Source organism: Hyaena hyaena, unplaced genomic scaffold (genome assembly GCF_003009895.1).
Source record: "Hyaena hyaena isolate Hyena2069 unplaced genomic scaffold, ASM300989v1 scaffold_73, whole genome shotgun sequence".
Lineage (NCBI taxonomy): Eukaryota > Metazoa > Chordata > Mammalia > Carnivora > Hyaenidae > Hyaena > Hyaena hyaena.
Window position 1 is genome coordinate 3,581,384 of NW_024080705.1, and position 20,854 is coordinate 3,602,237.

General features: G+C 37.3%; 1 protein-coding gene and 1 pseudogene across 1 annotated transcript in view; one reads left to right on the plus strand and one right to left on the minus strand.

The window, feature by feature from the left end:
- CTNNA3 (catenin alpha 3) overlaps positions 1-20,854 on the plus strand; it is a 1,079,366-nt gene that overhangs the window by 680,195 nt on the left and 378,317 nt on the right. The gene's annotated exons all lie outside the window — the stretch shown is intronic.
- Positions 3,402-3,981, minus strand: LOC120232506 (annotated as a pseudogene).

The window sequence follows — 20,854 nt, forward strand, 5'->3', positions numbered from 1 at the left end:
TTCAAAAATCCATTTCAAGGCATCTTTGGAAGTCTGCACTGCCCTTTCCTCCTAAACATACATTAAAACAGATGAGGTGCAATGGTGACAGCTTGGATAAGATGCTTGTCCGTGAATACCATAACTTGACTGAGACAAATGTGGACTCGTTGTCAGAAATAATTGTATCTGGCAGCTTGTATGTTGCAAAAAAACTGGCATGGAGTCACATTGTCACTGCAGAGGTTTGAGGTCGAAGCAAAAGCCCTTAAAACCATTGTGAGATGCAGTATACTGAAGGGAAAAGTTTTTATCTCATAATGCAAAATCAATATGGAATCCTGATTTACCTTTTTTTGGTCTTTCCCTTGGGAAAATTTGGTGTCATAGGCAGTTTATGCCAAGCAGCCTACCATGTGACATGCACTAACTTCCTTTAGACTTTTCAATATCACAATCAATTTGAAGCCATCAGATAGAGCTTCTAGCCAAGGATTTCAAGAAGACAATTCCCAGATGTGCTATGTGTAGTGAAGCCAAGATAATGTCTTCTGGAATAATAATGTAACTTCTCTACAAGATGCATCCCTTATGGAAGACAAAACACAAAACAAAATTCATGTTGATGTTTTGAAATTGGCCTTAAAATTTTTATTCAGTTTCTCTGATAAACTTATCCATGTCCACTTTATGACAAAGAATAGTTTGGGTTCTTATTAATTTAGTCATCTTATTTCATCAGCCTGAAAATAAGGATCAAGGAAGACTTTTCTATTTTTCATTTTTAATTTTGAAAGAGAGAGAGAGCGTGAGCAAGGGTGAGGGCAGAAGGAGAGAGAATCTTAAGCAGGTTCCACTCTCAGTGCAGAGCCTGATGTGGGGCTTGATCCCACAACCCTGGGATTATGACCTGAGCTGAAATCAAGAATCAAACACTCAGCTTACTGAACCACCCAAGTACCCCAAGGTATCCTTCTCTTAACTAATCTTCCAGTGGTAGTAGCATGCATATTTTGATATATGTTGGGGATAGATATTCTCAACTATTAGATATTGTTGGCATTCTCTGAACTATAATTGATGATAGAATCAGTTGAAAATTTAAACCATGGTGCCAATCCATAAAATATATTAATCTCACAGTTCCTAATATGAGGTATTGAGAATTCCAAGTTGGGCAGGAACATAATACAGGTAACCTCTTGAAATGCTGACAAAAACTGAGGACTGATGGATGTGGGGGGGAGGGGGGATGGGCATGGAGGAGGGCACTTTGGGGATGAGCACTGAGTGTTATGTAGAAACTAATTTGACAATAAACTATTTGTAAAAAAAAAAAAAGAAGAAATATGGATTTCAGGAAACAAGTGAAATGGTATCATTTCTTTCAATTCAGTCCACAGCAACAATTTTTTAAAGAGATGAGAAAAATTATCATGTATTTGTGTATTATTGATTGTCCACCTTACATATCTAAGAAATTATATTAGATTTGCTTGAAAATCAGATATTAGAACATGAGATATTAGACTGAAAAGTTATTAGGAGCAGAAAAAACAGTAATCAGGAAAGTTAAAAAGTTACATACATAAAAGTAATTGCTTCCTATTTGTTTTCAAACTGATTATTGTTAGTAAAACAGAAAAACAGTTATAAACTGGTAAAACAGAAAAAGTCTCGTAAATTATGATTACCTCTGACGAAGCTTAAGCAGTATGTACAACCTATACCAAGAAAGTGAAAACAAAAGCAGCAATGATAACAAGAATGTTGCTGAAGAACAGAATGTAGAGAGATAATAGGTTTCTGGATTGGAAGACTCAACAGGCTAAATTAATCTGTACATAAATTCAGATGAATATAAAATGAAACACGATAAAAAAATTCAACAGGAGTTTTTGTATTTACTTCTGTGCTTTAATAGTGTTTTTATTTTTAGACATTCTATAAATAAATGTACAAACATATACAAGCAGAGAGAATAATGAAATGAACTTCCCTGTATCCATCACTTAGTGTCGGTGTCAAAAATTATTAGCACATAGCCAAACTTTATTTATTTATACTCCCAATTACCACTCCACCCTCATGGATTATTTTGAAGCAAATCCCACACATCATATAATTCACCTATATGTAACTCTAAAAGAGAAGAACTCAAAAAATGAAAAGTATTGCTATGATGTCATTATCCGATTCTTAAAAGTTAGCAAAAATTTGATGACTTCAAATCAAATACCAATCAACATCAAATTCAGTATGCATGCACACAACATACACACTGACTGCTTTTTTTTTTTTTAATCAGGGTACAAACTAGATCCTCACTTTGCATTTCATTATCTAAAATCTCCTTTAAACTTTAAACTCTTCTCTCCATTTTTCCCTTGTACTTTGTTAAAGAAAGTTTGTTGGTTATTTGTTTCGTGGAATTCCCCACATTCTGTATTTTCCTACATGCATCTCCATGATACCATGTAAAAATTTCCTCCGACCTCTATTTTCTATAAGCTATATAACTAGACATAGAGGTTTAATCAGATATCAGTTTGATGCTTTGGAAAGAATACTTTGTGGAGGATGTTGGGTTCCTTCTGCTGCATCACACTAAAGAGCCCATTGTGTCTAATATCTCTTTATAATAATCTTAGGTTAATCTACAGGTTTTTATATGATTGGCCTGGTTCATCCATTATAAAACTTAAAAAAATAAATGTTTATTTAGATTTGAGAGAGAGACACAGAGAGATGGTGCACGATCAGGAGAGGGGCATAGAGAGATGGAGACAGAATCCAAAGCAGGCTCCAGGCTCTGAGATGTCAGGCACAGAACCTGATGTGGGGCTCAAACTCACCAACTGGAAGATCATGACCTGAACCAAAGTCAGACACTTAACCAAGTAAGCTACCTAATGAATCACCCTGATTCACCCATTATAAATTTAGCTCCCAATCAGTTTTTCACCTGATAGTTTATCTGTTACTGATGACTAGATCTATTTGTTCAATGGGCATTGCAAAATAGTAAGACTCTAATTCCATCATTCCTTTTTCATTTATTGGATGGAATGCTTCTATAAAGAATAACTTTACTATATCAAGTGTTTATGTTGAGGCACATACAGGAAGGGCAGAAAAAAATACCTCATTATCTTCCTTTAAGTTTTCAGAATAGGTTAGTTCTTTAAAATTATCTGGAGATGATTATTGAGTTATTTTTAGATATCATTATAACCTCATGGATCCTCTCATATTTGATGTTTTTCAATCCACTGTAGTTATTCTTCTTTATGATCTTGAATTTATCTCATCTTTGCCAATAGAAATCTCTTCAATTTTTTTTGAAGCAGATAAAAGTTTGTTTTATTGAATAACCTATCTATAATTGCTGAGTCCACTACGTACAGACAAAAGAGAGAGTTTTATTTCTTGGTCTCTTCTTCCTTGGACAGAGTCTTGATTTCCTCCTTCTTTGCCTGGAGCCACTCTTAAAGGTGCTTGCATGATTCCTTGTTCTTAGCCCTGTAGGCCTCAGCCTGATCAGCCAGAAGCTTCCTGCGAGCCTTGTATGCCTTCTGCTTGTGAATGTGTTCCATGAGAATTCACTCGTTTTTGAACACATTCCCCTTCACTTTCAGGGACAAACTGTGATACATGTGCTGGTCAATCTTCTTAGCTCCAGGTATCTTCTGAGGAGCTAGTACAGAATTCTCACTCTCCTTATTCAGGTCACCTTTTCAGGCATTTGAGCATTGGCAGTACCTTTTCTCTTACTAATGTCCATATGCCTGCCCTTCCAGAGGGCCAAAATGTTTTTCCAGCCCTGAGCCCTGAATGGACCATCATAGGCTTTCAGATGCTCAGCCCATTTTTGATCAGTTTCTGGACATGCTGACAGGAGTTGGCATTGGCAATTTCGCTGGTCTCATTTTAGAAATCCAACCAGATCTTCTTGCCACAGAGGAGGAAACTGAGGACAAGCCACTTCTGAAGCCTGAGCATACTTATGGCTGCCTTTGCTGTGGTGAAAGGAAAGACAGGAATCTCTTCAATTTTGTTCCTAAGTTCTTTTGAGATGATCTCTCTGGTCACTGATTCATCCTCACTTTTTGGTATGACAAACAGTCCCAAGATCTTCTCTTCTATTTTCTGCCCAAACCAGGAAACAGCCATGTATTTAAGACATCTTGGTACCTTTTGTCGGAAACGGCATTCATAGTCCACAATTTGGACACTGGATAAGCTCATTGCTACTTAATTGGTCACTGTTTCTAAGATTTTTCTGTAGAAATATCTTAAAAGAGGAATATTTTATATGTTTATATTGATATTTCTATACTTTTCATATTTCCAATTCAAATTTCAGTTTATGGGGTTTTGCTTGTAATTTTTTTTCATTTGCTATGTTTATCTCTTTTCTCTTAAACTGAAAATCTTAGTTCCATATGACAGCATATATATAATAATTTAAGAATAACTTTAGAATAACAGCAGTAATAAGCATGCCTGGTGGCTGAGTTGGTTAAGCATCTGACTCTTGGTTTTGGCTCAGGTCATGATCTCACACTTCATGGGTGGAGTCCCATGGTGGGCTCTGTGCGGACAGTGAGGAGCCTGCTTGGGATTCTCTCTCTCCTTATCCCTCTGTCCCTCCCCCATATGCCCTTCCTCTCCTCTTTCCTCTCAAAATAAATAAAGTAAATAAATGAATAACAAGAGTAATATTATTAACAATGTGATTAGTAAAAACAATTTTAGATTTCTTAAAGATTTTGGTTAATGCTACTTAAAAATAATTCATATCAATTCATGAACAGTTATATTCCCTTGTTTCTTTTTATATATTCCCTTGCTTCATTGCTTTTTGTTTCTATGGATTTTTTTTAGTTTGAATTAACTTTGTTTAATTATTATTTAAAACATTAGTTACAAAGTCAAATCCTCAAAGTAAAGCACATTTGGAGAGCTCTACCTTCTCTACCATGCACTTCTTTAGTGGGTATCACCATTTTTAATTTTTTGTTTATCTTTCCTTTTTTAAAATGATATAGCTATAACTCTATACATATATGTATTACTATATCTCTTTTCTTTGATTAAAGGTAGCATACTATAAAAGCATAAAAACCTTGCTTCTTTGTACTGAAACAATATATCCTAACAATATTAGGTAATATTCCTCTTTCTTTTTAGAAAGCACCTAAAAGCCATGGCACTCTTTGCAGACCAACATGCATTACTTACATTTGAATTTAAAATAAGTGTCTCATGCCAAACATGTTCCTGCTCTGAGCTATGGTTTATGACAGTGCTTAGCAGGCGAGTCCTATTGCTTGATATATATGGCCTCCATTAATCCTCATGACTTCCTCATCAGGAAGCATGTGTGCAATCACCATTTTATAAATGAGAAAATTGACACATAAAGAGATTAAGTGACTTTACCAGGGTTCATAGGTAGTGAATGGGCAGGGCTGGATTCACACCTAGCCAGTCTGACACCAGGGTCAGTGCTCGAAGGACTATATCATACTGCCTGTCCCTCCTGGAATATAGAAAAAAAAGAGAGAGAAATAAACAGAAGAGGGGTGCCAGCCTGGCTGAGTTGGTTAAGTGTCCAACTCTTGATTTTGGCTCAGGTCGTGATGCTTGAAAGCACAGAGTCTGGTTGAGATTCCCTCTCTCTCTCTGACCCTCCCCTGATCATGTGCAAGCATGCTCTCTCTCTCTCTCTCTCTCTCAAAATAAATAAATGAAGAAAAAAACAAAAGGAAAAAACCAGAAGGAGATAATACAATTGAAGAAAATATATGAAAGAACACTTTATACTAAGAAATTTTTAGTCATTAAGATTTTCCCCACTTAATAAATCTTATTTGATTTTAGTAACAATATATTTTGATCTCCTTCACAAAATTTTTGCATATTCTTTAAGGACATGGTTGAAGATCTTCAGGTACCTCATACTTGACAGATGAGGTACCTGGAGCCTTGGAAGAGATAGGTGATACAACTGGTTGATACTAAGTAAGGGCTGCAACTCTTGCTTCCTGTCTCACACAATAAAGGATGAGAGTTAAAACAGAGCTTTGGGGCCTTTGAGATCCACACTTACCAGTGGCCACTCTGAAGGTATCATATTTAATTCTAGACCCTTCTAAGCTCAAAAGAAGGCTGAATCTAAATCTGTGTTATCATACCTGCTTCTTAACAGGTCCTTCTCACTTATTTTTTTCCGTTCACTGTTCCCTCTACAGCCCTTACACATGGCAGTTATATACACACATGGCTGCTCCATGGACTACTTCTTATTTTATTGTGAATTTCTTCATTTTTTTTTAAATGTTTACTGAAACTCTAATCATTTTTCTAATCTTCTTGCCTATAGTACATACATAAAATATAGTATTTGTAAATACTTGCTTTTAGGGAAACAAGATTTTAAAAATTTGAAGCCACAGTTAATTGGCTTCAGTTATATATAGTAGAAGAAACTTCTGAATCCTTTGCCTTTCCTTTCTTCTTTTGGGGGGGATTTTATTTTTTTTTAATTAATTTTTTTTAAATTTTTTAAATTTTTTAATTGTTTTATTTTTATTTTTTTTACAAATAGTTCATTGTCAAATTAGTTTCCACATAACACCCAGTGCTCATCCCCATAAGTTCCCTCCTCCATGCCCATCCCCCCTCCCCACCTGCATTCATCAGTCCTCAGTTTTTGTCAGCATTCAAGAGTCTCTCATGGTTTGCCTCTTTCCCATTCCCCCACCATTTCCCCCCTTCTTCTCCTCCTTGTTCCTCCGTCAAGTTCCTCCTAATTCTCCTATATGTGCAAACATATGATATTTGTCCTTCTCTGCCTGAGTGATTTTACTCAGCATAACCCCCTCAAGGTCCATCCATGTTGCTACACATGGCCAGATTTCATTGTTTCTCATTGCCATGTAGTATTCCATGGTATAGATAAACCACATCTTCTTGATCCATTCATCTGTTGATGGACACTTAGGCTCTTTCCATGTTTTAGCTATTGTGGAGAGTGCTGCTATGAACATTGGGGTACATGTGCTCCTATGCCTCAGCATTTCTGTATCCCTTGGGTAAATTCCTAGCAGTGCTATTGCTGGGTCATAAGGGAGTTCTATTGTTAGTTTCCTGAGGAACCTCCACACTGTTTTCCAGAGGGGCTGTACCAGTTTACATTCCCACCAACAGTGTAGGAGGGTGCCCGTTTCTCCACATCCTCGCCAGCATCTAGAGTTCTCTGATTTGCTCATTTTAGCCACTCTGACTGGCGTGAGGTGGTATCTCAGTGTGGTTTTGATTTGTATTTCCCTGATGAGGAGGGATGCTGAGCATCGTTTCATGTGTCTGTTGGCCATCTGGATGTCCTCTTTGGAGAAGTGTCTGTTCATGTCTTCTGCCCATTTCTTCACTGGGTTGTTTGTTTTTCGGGCGTGTAGTTTGGTGAGTTCCTTATAGATTCTGGATATTAACCCTTTATCTGATATGTCATTTGCAACTATCTTTTCCCATTCCGTTGGTTGCCTATTAATTTTCTGGGTTGTTTCCTTGGCTGTGCAGAAGCTTTTAATCTTGATGAGGTCCCAACAGTTTATTTTTGCTCTTGATTCCCTTGCTTTTGGGGATGTGTCAAGTAAGAAGTTGCTGCGGTGGAGGTCAAGGAGGTTGTTTCCTGCTTTCTCCTCTAGGGTGTTGATAGTTTCCTGTCTCACGTTCAGGTCCTTTATCCATTTTGAGTTGATTTTTGTGCATGGTGTGAGAAAATGATCTAGTTTCATTCTTCTGCATGTTGCTGTCCAGTTCTCCCAACACCATCTGTTAAAAAGGCTGTCTTTTTTCCATTGGATATTCTTTCCTGCTTTGTCAAAGATCAGTTGGCTGTATACTTTTGGGTCCACTTCTGAGTTCTCAATTCTGTTCCATTGGTCTATGGGTCTGTTTTTGTGCCAATACCATACTGTCTTGAGGATGACAGCTTTGTAGTAGAGGCTGAAGTCTGGGATGGTGATACCTCCCGTTTTGGTTTTATTTTTCAGTATTACTTTGGCTATTCGGGGTCTTTTGTGGTTCCATACAAATTTTTGGATAGTTTGTTCTAGTTTTGAGAAGTATGCTGGTGCAATTTTGATTGGAATTGCATTGAATGTGTAGAGTGCTTTAGGTAGTAATGACATCTTAACTATATTTATTCTTCCTATCCATGAGCATGGAATGTTTTTCCATTTCTTTGTGTCTTCTTCAATTTCCTTCATAAGTTTTCTATAGTTTTCATCATACAGATCTCTTGTATCCTTGGTTAGGTTTATTCCGAGGTATTTTATGGTTTTTTGTGCAATTGTGAATGGGATCAGTTTCTTGATTTCTCTTTCTGTTGCTTCATTATTGGTGTATAAAAATGCAACCGATTTCTGTACGTTGATTTTGTACCCTGCAACTTGGCTGAATTCTTGGATCAGTTCTAGTAGGCTTCTGGTGGAGTCTGTCGGGTTTTCTATGTAGAGTATCATGTCATCTGCGAAGAGTGAAAGTTTGACTTCCTCTTTGCCAATTCTGATGCCTTTGATTTCCTTTTGTTGTCTGATGGCTGATGCTAGGACTTCCAGCACTATGTTAAACAACAGTGGTGAGAGTGGACATCCCTGTCGTGTTCCTGATCTCAGGGGGAAAGCTCTCAGTTTTTCCCCGTTGAGGATGATGTTAGCTGAAGGCTTCTCATAGATGGCTTTGATGATGTTTAAGTAGGTTCCTTCTATCCCAACTTTCTCGAGAGTCTTTATTAAGAAGGGATGCTGTATTTTGTCAAATGCTTTTTCTGCATCTATTGACAGGATCATATGGTTTTTATCTTTTCTTTTATTGATATGATGTATCACATTGATTGATTTGCGAATGTTGAACCAGCCCTGTAACCCAGGAATGAATCCCACTTGATCTTGGTGGATGATTCTTTTGATATGCTGCTGGATTCGATTTGCAAGGATCTTGTTGAGAATTTTTGCATCCGTATTCATCAAGGATATTGGCCTATAGTTCTCTTTTTTTGCTGGATCTCTGTCTGGCTTGGGAATCAGAGTGATGCTGGCTTCATAAAATGAGTCCGGGAGTTTTCCTTCGACTTCTATTTTTTGGAATAGCTTGAGAAGAATTGGGATTAATTCTGTTTTAAATGTCTGGTAGAATTCCCCAGGGAAACCATCAGGTCCAGGGCTCTTATTTGTTGGGAGATTTTTGATCACTGATTCGATTTCTTCACTCGTTATGGGTCTGTTCAGGTTTTCTATTTCTTCCCGTGTGAATTTTGGTAGTGAGTGTGTGTTTAGGAATTTGTCCATTTCTTCTAAGTTGTCCAATTTGTTGGCATATAATTTTTCATAGTATTCCCTGATAATTGCTTGTATTTCTGAGGGGTTGGTTGTAATAAGTCCATTTTCATTCATAATTTTGTCTATTTGGGTGCTCTCTCTTTTCTTTTTGATAAGCCTGGCTAGAGGTTTGTCAATTTTGTTTACTTTTTCAAAAAACCAACTCTTGGTTTCATTGATCTGTTCAATTGTTTCTTTGGTCTCTATGTTGTTTATTTCTGCTCTAATTTTTACTATTTCTCTTCTTCTACTGGGTTTAGGGCGTTCTTGTTGCTCTGCCTCTAGTTCCTTTAGGTGAGCTGTTAGATTTTGGACTTGCGCTTTTTCTAATCTCTTGAAATAGGCCTGGAGAGCAATGTACTTTCCTCTTAGGACTGCCTTTGCCGCATCCCATAGATTTTGAATTGTTGTGTTTTCATTTTCATTTGTTTCCATATATTTTTTAATTTCATCTCTAATTGCCTGATTGGCCCATTCATTCTTTAGAAGGGTGTTCTTTAACCTCCATGTTTTTGGAGGTTTTCCAGACTTCTTCCTGTAATTGATTTCAAGTTTCAAAGCATTGTGATCTGACAGTGTTCATGGTATGATCTCTATTCTTTTATATTTATTGAGGGCTGCTTTATGTCCCAGTATGTGATCTATCTTGGAGAATGTGCCATGCGCACTTGAGAAGAAAGTAAATTCCCTGGCCTCAGGATGTAAAGTTCTAAATATATCTGTCAGATCCATCTGGTCCAATGTGTCTTTCAAGTCCATTATTTCTTTAATGATTTTGTCTGGTTGACCTATCCATTGCTGTAAGCGGAGTATTAAAGTCCCCTGCTATTAGCACATTCTTATCTATAAGCTTGTTTCTGTTAGTGATTAATTGTTTTAGATATTCAGGTGCTCCCATATTCGGTGTGTAGACATTTATGATTGTTAGTTCTTCCTGATGGATGGACCCTGAAATTATTATGTAGTGCCCTTCTTCATCTCTTGTTATTGTCTTTAACTTAAAGTCCAGTTTGTCTGATATAAGTATCGCTACTCTGGCTTTCTTTTGTTTTCCTGTAGCATGATATATATTTCTCCATCTCCTTACTTTTAATCTGAAGGTATCTTCCAGTCTAAAATGAGTTTCTTGTAGACAGCATATAGATGGATTTGTTTTTTAATCCATTCTGCTACCCTATGTCTTTTGATTGGAGCATTCAGCCCATTTACATTCAGTGTTATTATCGAAATATGTGGGTTTAGAGTGTTTGTATCTTTTGTAGGGTTCATGTTTGTGGTGGTGTCTCTGGTATCTTTTTCCTTGCAACCTTTCCTTCAGAGCATCCCCCTCAGGATTTCTTGTAGGGCTGGCTTCGTGGTGACAAATTCTTTCAATTTCTGTTTATTTGGAAAGGTTTTTATCTCTCCTTCTATTTTGAATGACAGGCTTGCTGGATAGAGGATTCTTGGCTGCATATGTTTACTGTTAATCACATGGAAGATCTCCTGCCATTCCTTTCTGGCCTGCCAAGTTTCTGTAAATAGGTCTGTCACCACTCTGATAGGTTTCCCTTTGTATGTGAGGGCCCTTTTCTCCCTAGCTGCTTTCAAAATTCTCTCTTTGTCTTTGTATTTTGCCATTTTTACTATGATATGTCATGAAGATCGATTCAAGTTACGTCTGAGGGGAGTCCTCTGAGCCTCTTGTATTTCCTCATTTACTTCCTTCCCCAGGTAGGGGAAGTTCTCTGCTATAATTTGTTCCAGGACTCCTTCAGCACCTTTCCCTCTCTCTTCCTCTTCTGGGATTCCTATGATACGGATATTGTTGCGTTTGACCGTGTCGCTAAGCTCTCGAATTCTTCTTTCCTGTTCCTGGATCAGTTTGTCTCTTTTTTTGTCAGCCTCTTGTTTTTCAAGCGGGGGCTTGCCTGCCGGGTGCGCAGAGCCCGAGCCCGCTGGAGTGAGGAAAACCGGGTCCCTCTATGGCTCATCACCCGAAACACGAACTCACAGGCTAATTTCCCAGTTTTTAGTTCTTTGCCTTCCCTCTTGAGTTCCAGCCAGCCATGAGCGCGGACGCCCAGCGTCCGCGCGGCTCTTTCAGGGGCCCCAGCCGCCCAGGAGCTCCAATGGCGGCAGGCGCCCCTCCACTCTGAAGTCCAGCCTCCAGGAGCCAGCACAAAGAGGCAGTTTGTGTGCTCAGCCCCCCCAGGACGAGTTTGCGCGAGGGGACCTGGTGTGCAGGTTTTGGCAAGTACGGTCTTTCTATGCACCGAGCGGAGGTTTTTCCCCCTTGAGCGGAGGTTTTTCTGTTTCGGACTCTCTCCTTTTCCCTTCTCACTCCCCGTAGAGGGTAGAGGGGGATGGCCTCCCACCCTGGAATCTCCGATCCTGGCCCGATTTTATCTTCCCCGGTTCGCACTCACATTAGAAGGCTCTCTCAGTGGATTCTGTGTCCTTTTTCTCCCAATCTCTCAGGTTTTGTAAGGTTTCCAAAGGCTTCTGATCTTTTCTGTGTGATGTATGGGTGCGAGTGCAAGTACGGAGCTCCTTACTTCTCCACCATCTTCCCAAAAGTGCCTTTCCTTTCTATGTTGAGATTATTATGCTTTAAAACATCTGAACAGGGGCGCCTGGGTGGCTTAGTTGGTTAAGCGTCTGACTTTCGCTTAGGTCATGATCTCGCGGTTCGAGGGTTCGAGCCCTGCATCGGGCTCTGTGCTGAATGCCAGCTCAGAGCCTGGAGCCAATTTCAGAGTCTGTATCTCCCTCTCTCTCTGACCCTCCCCTGCTCACCCTGTCCCTCTCTCTCTCCTAGAAATAAATAAAAAAATATATTAAAAAAAACATCTGAATAAAAATATAAAATGGAAACACACTGATAAATATTATCAGAAAAATAATCTTGAATATGTTCATTAAGATATGAATCCACACAGATATGGAGAAAAAGGTAACTAGTTATTCAGTTACTATGTATAGGATCCTACAGTTAAATGTTTTATTTTTATTTTTTACTTATTTTTTGAACTTTCTAGTTACAAAAATCTTTTGTTTATACTGTACTACATTGCTATTATTTTATATGTTTTTATGTTTTTCCTTGTGTCTTTTTAATGACTTAAAAATTCACCTATGAAGAAACAAGCCTAACTTGTTAGAAATTGTATAATATTTATCTGTTTTTGAGGGGAAGGGCAAAGGAAGGGAAACTTGTAAAATAGAATAAACACTAATAAAAGAAGACAAGAAAGAACAACTGAAGAAACACATGAAATCAAGGTTCTGGATAATCTCAATAATTTAGAGTGATAAAATGGATAGAATATGGTTTCTGGTATCTATGAGTCATGAGTTCCTTTCAAATTCCTTTACTTATAACACTGTTCAAATTATTAATGATATCTGGATCTCAGCTTCCTTATTTCTAAAAATTAGCACACACAAGTTGCCTCTCAAATTGTTTGGAGAATAATATGACAGCAACTAGTAAATTCATGGATTAAGGATGCAATTAATATTATTGTTTTACTCACATATATTTCATCTAGAAATGAGTTAAGGTTATATTCAATAACTTTTTAATATTATAATTTATTTTCAAAAATAGTCTGTACATGGGGCGCCTGGGTTGCTCAGTCGGTTAAACGTCCGACTTCGGCTCAGGTCATGATCTCGCGGTTCATGGGTTCAAGCCCTGCATCCGGCTCTGTGCTGACAGCTAGCTCAGAGCCTGGAGCCTGTTTCAGATTCTGTGTCTCCCTCTGTCTCTCTGACCTTCCCTGCTCATGCTGTCTCTCTCTCAGAAATAAATAAAACATTAAAAAAAGTAGTCTGTAGATGATGCCATTTATACATAAAATTTAAAAAATATATGTACGTATGTGGAATATCGGCTTTGCCAATAGTGCTAGGTCCAAAGGATGAATAATATAGCATTCTGACTACAAGAAACCCACCATTTCTTTCTGCCTCTGCCAGAGGTCCCCCTTGACTTAGTTTTGATTGGCTATGATTATTTAGACAAGACTTGCAACTAATCAGAAGAACTTCGTATATAGTCTTATAGCAAAATAATTGTAGAGTATTTCATTCAATACTGAAATGATCTACCTTGCATTAAATTCTAGTATATTAGTTATTCTCTATTTTTCTTTCCATGGTTTTCTTGGAGAGAGTAAATTTAATTCTTTAATCTTATCCCAGAAGTCTTATTTTTCTTTATCTTTACCTTTATCATCATCACACTTTTTTGGCAACTAATACAGGACAAGTCTCTGCAGCTATCTTGCACTTACAAGTATAAATTCTTATCAGGTACATAGATTATGATTTTTATTTCTCCATGGTGCTTGTTTCTAGTTCTGTTTGCTTGGTTTTCTACTTTGAAATTTTGCTGCCTACAATATTCTCTTGGCCGTCTCCTCTAGAAAGTGTGAGCATTAATTCATGCTTCGGAATCATTTCATTAAATTCCTTTTATTGATGATCTCCTGGTTATTAGGGTGGTTATATGCAATTATTTGAAATAATTGAAAAGAACCCAGAGGGCCTAAAGTAGCTATCCCTATTAAAATACACCTTCTCATTGGGAAACACTTATTAAATAGTTTACTTACTCTCCTATGTAGACCCATAATCACTGCAAGCAATGAAAAGGTACAGAACATCTTGGTTACTTCTGCATTTCAAATTATTTTCTGATGTCTTTTCAAATCTTCTCTAGAGCTTTGTGGAGCTTTCCTACAATAGAAAATTGCATGCAAGCACCCAAGGGTCTAGCCTTTCCCTACTGAAACTTAATGTCTTTGCTGTGTGAGCTAAGACAATTTATAAAAATCACAGAAGAGCAGATTCATCTGTTACCATGTATAGAAACATCTCAAAGAGACAGCTAAACATGACAGTTAAGGGGACTTGCAATTGAAAGAGAGAGAGAGAGAAAACATGAGCAGAGATGAGAGCCATATAATTATGCTCATTCACACTGTGACTAGCTTTAAAGTGATTTATTCAAAATGGTTACCCGTATACTCTTAGTCAGCCCCTTTCTTGACTACATGCTAATTCTGATTTGGGCATTTGTCTCTAGAATATATTGGTTCTTCCCCTTGAAAGAGAATTGTGCTGCATTTTCAGTAGTGTTTAAATCAGTTAATCATATTTCCCAATTATCCCATAACATTAGTTTTTTGAATTTCAAGTTGCAATGTTCTTAGAGAAAGCTTAATATCTTCATTATACATACAGTCATGGTTAGCTAATTAGCATCCTGAATGCGACAGTTTAACCCTGGATGCCAGTATTCTTGGCTTCAGTGATATATTGGGTTTTATCATTTAAAAAATTTTAATGATATTTGAAAATACTAATGTTGAATTCTACTTAATAAGAAGCCTCCTTTGAAAGTATCCAGGCACCATATAAATGCATTACAGTTCTCATCTATTGGTTTATAAATAAAAACACCCTTGAATGTTTTCCAAAGGAGTAATACGATTTACAATATAGTTAATGAAAATTAAGCTTTATTGGTTTTCCTAAAAGAAAATTGCACTACATAATTAATTTTAAAAATCTCTGTTTATTTCTTCAGTTTGTTGAGAAACAATAAACAGATTCAAATTAATGAAGCTAAGAGAGCACACTGCATTTTGACATTGTCTCTAATTAAAAGATCAGTAGCTCAAAAACAATTTTATCTTGTTTGAATTGCCATTTTAGTTGCCATTGTACTTAAGGCTTTTTTTCTCCATTCCATAAATAAGGATTCTTATCTTTTAAATAAAAGATGTAACAGACTGCAATTATTTCTGTTATTAAAATAAACATATTGCTATTTTACAAATGTTAACATTTAGGTTTTGTTATTTTAGTTTAGTGATTATTATGCAATGTACAAAACCGTAAATCAACATAAGTCAGAGAGGCGAAGTGATGTGCACTAGATTACATGTTGGACAATGGAAGAACTGGTACTAAAACTCAGGCTTCTGAATATCCAGTCTAGTGCTTTTTCCTTTATCTGGACTTTTGGTGCCTTGTGATCACTTGATTTGCAGTATCCCAGAAAATAGCTCATTTCATTTTGGCACTCAGTAATATTCCATTGTTTGGGGTGCCTGATTGGCTCAGTTGGTAGAGCATGTGATTCTTGATGTTTGTGAGTTTGAGCCCCACATTGGGTGTAGAGATTACTTTACAAAAATAAAATAAATAATAATAATATTCCATTGTCTGAATGCACTGCTGTTTATCTATTTATCTGCTGAGGAACATCTTGATTGCTTCCGACTGTTAGCAATTATGAATAGAAGTAATAAAATCCATGTGCGAGTTTTTGCACGGGATTAAGTTTTCAGTGCCTTTAGGTAGAAGGGTATTTCTGGATTGTGTCACATAGAAAGAGCATGTTTAATTTGGTAAGAAACTGCCAAACCATTTTCCAAAGTGGCTATACCATTTTGCATTCCCTCCAGCAGGGAATGAACATTCTTGTTGCTCCACATCCTCACCAGCATTTGGTGTCAGTGTTTCTGGATTTTGGCCATTCTAATAGATGTGTAGTAGTATCTCATTGTTTGAAGTTGTGTTTCCTGATGACATTAGGTGTGGAGCATAGCATCTTTTCCACAATAACCTTTTAACAAAGTTATTCCCTTCTTAAAACTCATCATTGACTCCCTATTGCTTTTGAAAAACAGGCTCTATCATAGCTGGCATGATTTGGCACATGTATATAGCTACTTCGTTTTGTATTAGGTATATATTGTTGCTATAACAAATTACTAAAAGCTACATACACTTAAAACACATGGCCTAAAACACCACAAATCTATTATCTTAAGGTTATAGTCGGAAGTCCAACATGGGTCTCACTGGACTAAGATCAAGGTGGCAACACGACTGTGCTCATTTTGAGCTTCCAGGGAAGGAACTTTTTTGTTGATGAAGGTGTTAGCACAATTCAAGTCCACAGGGTTGTAGGACTACATGTCTCTATTTCCTTGCTGACTGTCACCCAGGGTCCACCCTTAACTTCTCTTTTTAGTTTTTGTACATTGACTTCTACACCTCAGAACCAGCAATAGGGCATCTATCCTTTTCAGGCTACCATCTCTCTGACTTTTTCCATAGTCACATCTCTCTTTGAGCACAGCCTAAGAGGTTTTTGACTCCTACGGACTTGAGTGATCAAACTGGGTCCAATTGTGTAATCCAGGATGATCACCCCATCTCAAGATATGTAACATGTAACATGACATCTGTAAAATACCTTTGCCATGGGTTAACAGACTCCAGAGGTTGTAATAATTTTTGGAGGGCCATTATTCTGCTTACCCCACAGCTCCTATTACCTTGATCTCCATCTCCCCACAGTGGCTTCCTTTCTTTTTTCAAACCTGTGAAGCACCTCCCTACCTCAGAAACTTTTATTTTTGTGGGACTTGCTCCTGGATTTCTTCTTCTGACTATTTTTTTATGTTAGTAGACTTAGTCAAAGTTTGGTTCTGAAAGTAGATCCAACTGAGCCCATAGTAGGGATTTACTTAATTGAAACTACAAGAATTTGGGGAGGACAGAAGTTGTAGATAAGACATTGAGTCTGATGGTAATACAATTTCTCAGACCTACATGTTTGGACTGTTAGTCCTTGGTCCCTGATGTACTGGAAGAAGACAAGTTTCTGGCACATTATTTTTTTTCCTGTAATTGATATCCACCCTTGTATTGGGGTAGGAGAAAAGTTACATGAAGGTTTATCAAAAGTAATCATGAAACTGCATTTGAATTCCCCTTCTCTAATCCTAGATCTTTTGTTCTGACATGAGGGGTTAGTAGGCTACTGATTTTGAAACAGAATCATGCAAAGAAAGAGGGCATTGCTACTGAGAGAGGATAAGAACAGCAGTTACTTTTAAGACAGAAGTTTATTCTAAATTATATTTTCCTGAATCTCTAAGGATTTCCCTCCTACCCAAAGATGGGCTCTTAAATGTCAATCTTGATCTTTTTGCATGGAGAATGAGCAAATATATATTGCATAATTGTTAACTGGGAAATCAATAGAGCATATAGAATAGAGCCAGTGGTGTCAGCCCTGCTGGTCTGATGAAACTCCACAGATATTCATCACCTGGTATTAGAAAATGCAGTACAGCACTTAGAAATGCCATTGCTATTTTCAATTCAACATTAGTTTGGGACTTGTGAATCAATTAATCACTCAAAGTCTCTTAAAATTGTATAGTTTTTTAAAAAGATAACACGTCTGCCTCAGGATTTGAAATTTGACGGGCTGAAGAAGAAAAGCTTTTCCCTGTTTATATTCTGGATATGGATTTAATTTAATTTCTTCACATTAACTAAGGAAAATGTTATATTTCAAGATATGACTTAGTATGTAACAGTGGAATACGCAGTCTAAAAGAAGGTGTTATCTGGAATTAAGGAAGTGAGATGTAGGCATGGAAGAGAATGAGCCATTACAATGAATCCTAGTCTTTCTGTAAAATCTAGCTAATAATGGCTTGCATTTGTTAAGACTGTTGCTTGTTGAGGGTGTTGGCAGAGAGTGGTATTTAATGTATTGATGTAGAATCCATGAGAGGCAGTGATAAGGACTACACATCTATAGTCACTGGAGATGGTAATATAGTGAGAGTAAGGTGGTAGCCTGCTTTTGAGGGTCTAAAACACAGAACTCAACAGAAGGGTTCAAGTATCAGGAGTGTGATCTTGATGGAGGCTGATCTTGGGAATGGGGTAAAGTGCCTGGCTGCAAAACCAAACATCCATAGGGTTGATTTGATGTTCAGTCACAGATCATAGAGCCAGAGCATCTTCAGTCCATTCTTGAGGAAATCACAACTTGATTTATTGTAGCAAAATCACTGGGCTTAGAAGTGGAGGTTAAGAAGCACAGCTATAGGGAGATGAAAAAATGATTACGGAACATTCTCCAAAGCTTGTGGGTTTACTTTTTTACACTCATTTCCATCCCCCTCTCCTTTCCAGTCTTACTTGTTCACCCACTTCTGTCCTTTTTCTTTCTCTTCTTTGGTTCATGGCAAATAGGATTAGAGGCTGACAGTATAGGGACAGTAAGGAAAATAAGGGAGCCTTCTTTTTCTTTTTAACCTTTGGGAAGTCCTGCCATAGACATTACTATATATTTCTGAAAGGGGATGTTACAAATGACCATCACTGAACAAAGTCCTATTATCCCATTGGACAGAGATTGGATTATCAGTCACTGGTGTGATCAGTTCATTTTCTTAAGGAAACACTAGCTATCTGTATTTTATAGCATCAACTGCAACACTAAAGGTGCATTACTAAGAATCCCCTGAAATTATTTCCTTTTCTCCTTCTTTTATTTTTTTTTCAGCAGGAGTTTATTTCATCTTTCCTCCTTCTTGTGATTTTAAAATTTGTACTGAATGCACAACAGGGATAAAATACAACTTTTTTTTTTGGTGCAGAGACTTGCCACCCAGTTGGCATTTTTATTATAAGAACAATTACCTGGGGAGGTGATTTACTGGCAAGAACAAAATCAGTATATCCTATTATCTCCCAGTGTTTCCCTATCAGACTCTCTAGGACATAGTGTTTGGAATTCAGAGGGGGATTGGGTATAGAATCTGGACATTCTGAAAGCCTGAACAAGGAAAACAAAACAAAAAAAATGAACCTTAAAATCTGTATCTCTTTGCAGTAGATGCAGTCACTTGTCAAGATGTAATAATGTAATAACATTTTGCCTTAAGATGAATAGGTAAAGGGATATTATATGTAATGATTAGCCTCAGAATAATTCAGCCTACATTAATAACATCATATTATCATGACCTGTCTTATTACACTGTGTAAAATAACAAAAAAGACTTTACTTGACTTTGCATGATGCATTATTGCTTTAGGTGCTTGGGTGGCTTTTAGTATGTCATATGCAGTGCTGTCAAACTCTGTAATAACCTGGGAAAATGAATTCACCCTCACACTAATATGTTTTTCTTTCCTTCAAAAAAGAGTTACTGTAAACAGTTTATGACACCCCACCGTTGCCTTTTCTTTACCCCAACTCCTTCCCATATCCTTAGACAGTTATCTAGTACTCTCCTGGTATCTCTGGGTTCTCAAGATTGTTTATTCTTTTTTTTATGTTTTCTTTTTATTTTTGAGAGAGAGACAGAATAAGCAGAGAAGGTTCAGAGAAAGAGGGAGACACAGAATCTGAAGACAGGCCCCAGGCTCCAACAGATAGTTGTCAGCACAGAGCCTGACGAGGGGCTCAAACCCATGAACCATGAGATCATGACCTGAGCTGAAGCCGGACGATCAACCAACTGAGCCACCCAAGTGCCTCAAGATTGTTTATTCTTATGCATCATTGAGCCCCATTATCTTGACCTTTTATTATTTGTCTTCTGTAGTTGTTTTTCCTATGTGAGTTATCAATTGGTGTGTAACAGACAGCTGCAAAGTCTAGTGACTTAAAATAAAAACATTAGCTCACAGTTTCTGTGGGTCAGGAATTGGGGAATAGCTTACCTGGACATTTTTGTCTCCATATGTCTCAAGATGTTTCAGTCAAGCTGTTGATGGAGGCTAGAATCATGTGAAGGCTTGACTGGGGCTGGAATACCTGCTTCCAGGACGACTCCATCACATGGCTGTTGGCAGGAGGCCTTTTGTTAGGGTGGCTGGCTTTTCTAAGAGTGATGATGCCTTTTATCATGGAGTCTTAAAAGTCATACAGCATTATTTCTTCCATACTCTATTAATTGGAAGCAAGTCCAGTTCACTTTCAAAGGAAGGAAAATCAAGCTCTCTTGAAGGGAAGAATATTGAATAATTAGTGACCATATTTTAAAACCACCAAATCTCCCACAACCCACCTATGCCTTCATTCGCCTGTCTCATGTCTTATGACTTTAGTCCATGATGAAACTACTAATAATGGAGAGTAATTGTATTAAAATATTTAGTTTCTCTATGCAATGTAATATTGTGTTAAAATATTTAGTTTCTCTATGCAATGCAATATAAAAATTTAAAAAGAGCATACAGCCAGCTCTCTTGTGGGTCTGCCATTTACTAATTATATGACTTTGGGAGAGTTATTTAACCTTTATAAGCCTCTTATCAACCATTAAATGAAGATTTTGATATCTACCTTGTAGGATGTAATAGAGTCAAAGTCATACATGTAAAGTAACTAAAATAGAATTTTACATATAACAGGTTCATAATTGGTGCCTATAATAACAATAACACTGATTATTATTGTAACTGTTGCATTGTATTTGGGAACTTTTGATTACCTTGGCATAACTCAAAGAAATTTCTAAATGGTGGAAATCACTGTGCAAATGCGCATAAAGCAATATTTATTATCAGAGCTCCCCTCAGTCCAAAGACTCACCTCTACCCCCTACTCAGCCAGTCCCTCCATGATATCACCCAGAGACTTCAGTGTATTTGGTCAAACTGTCCTTCAG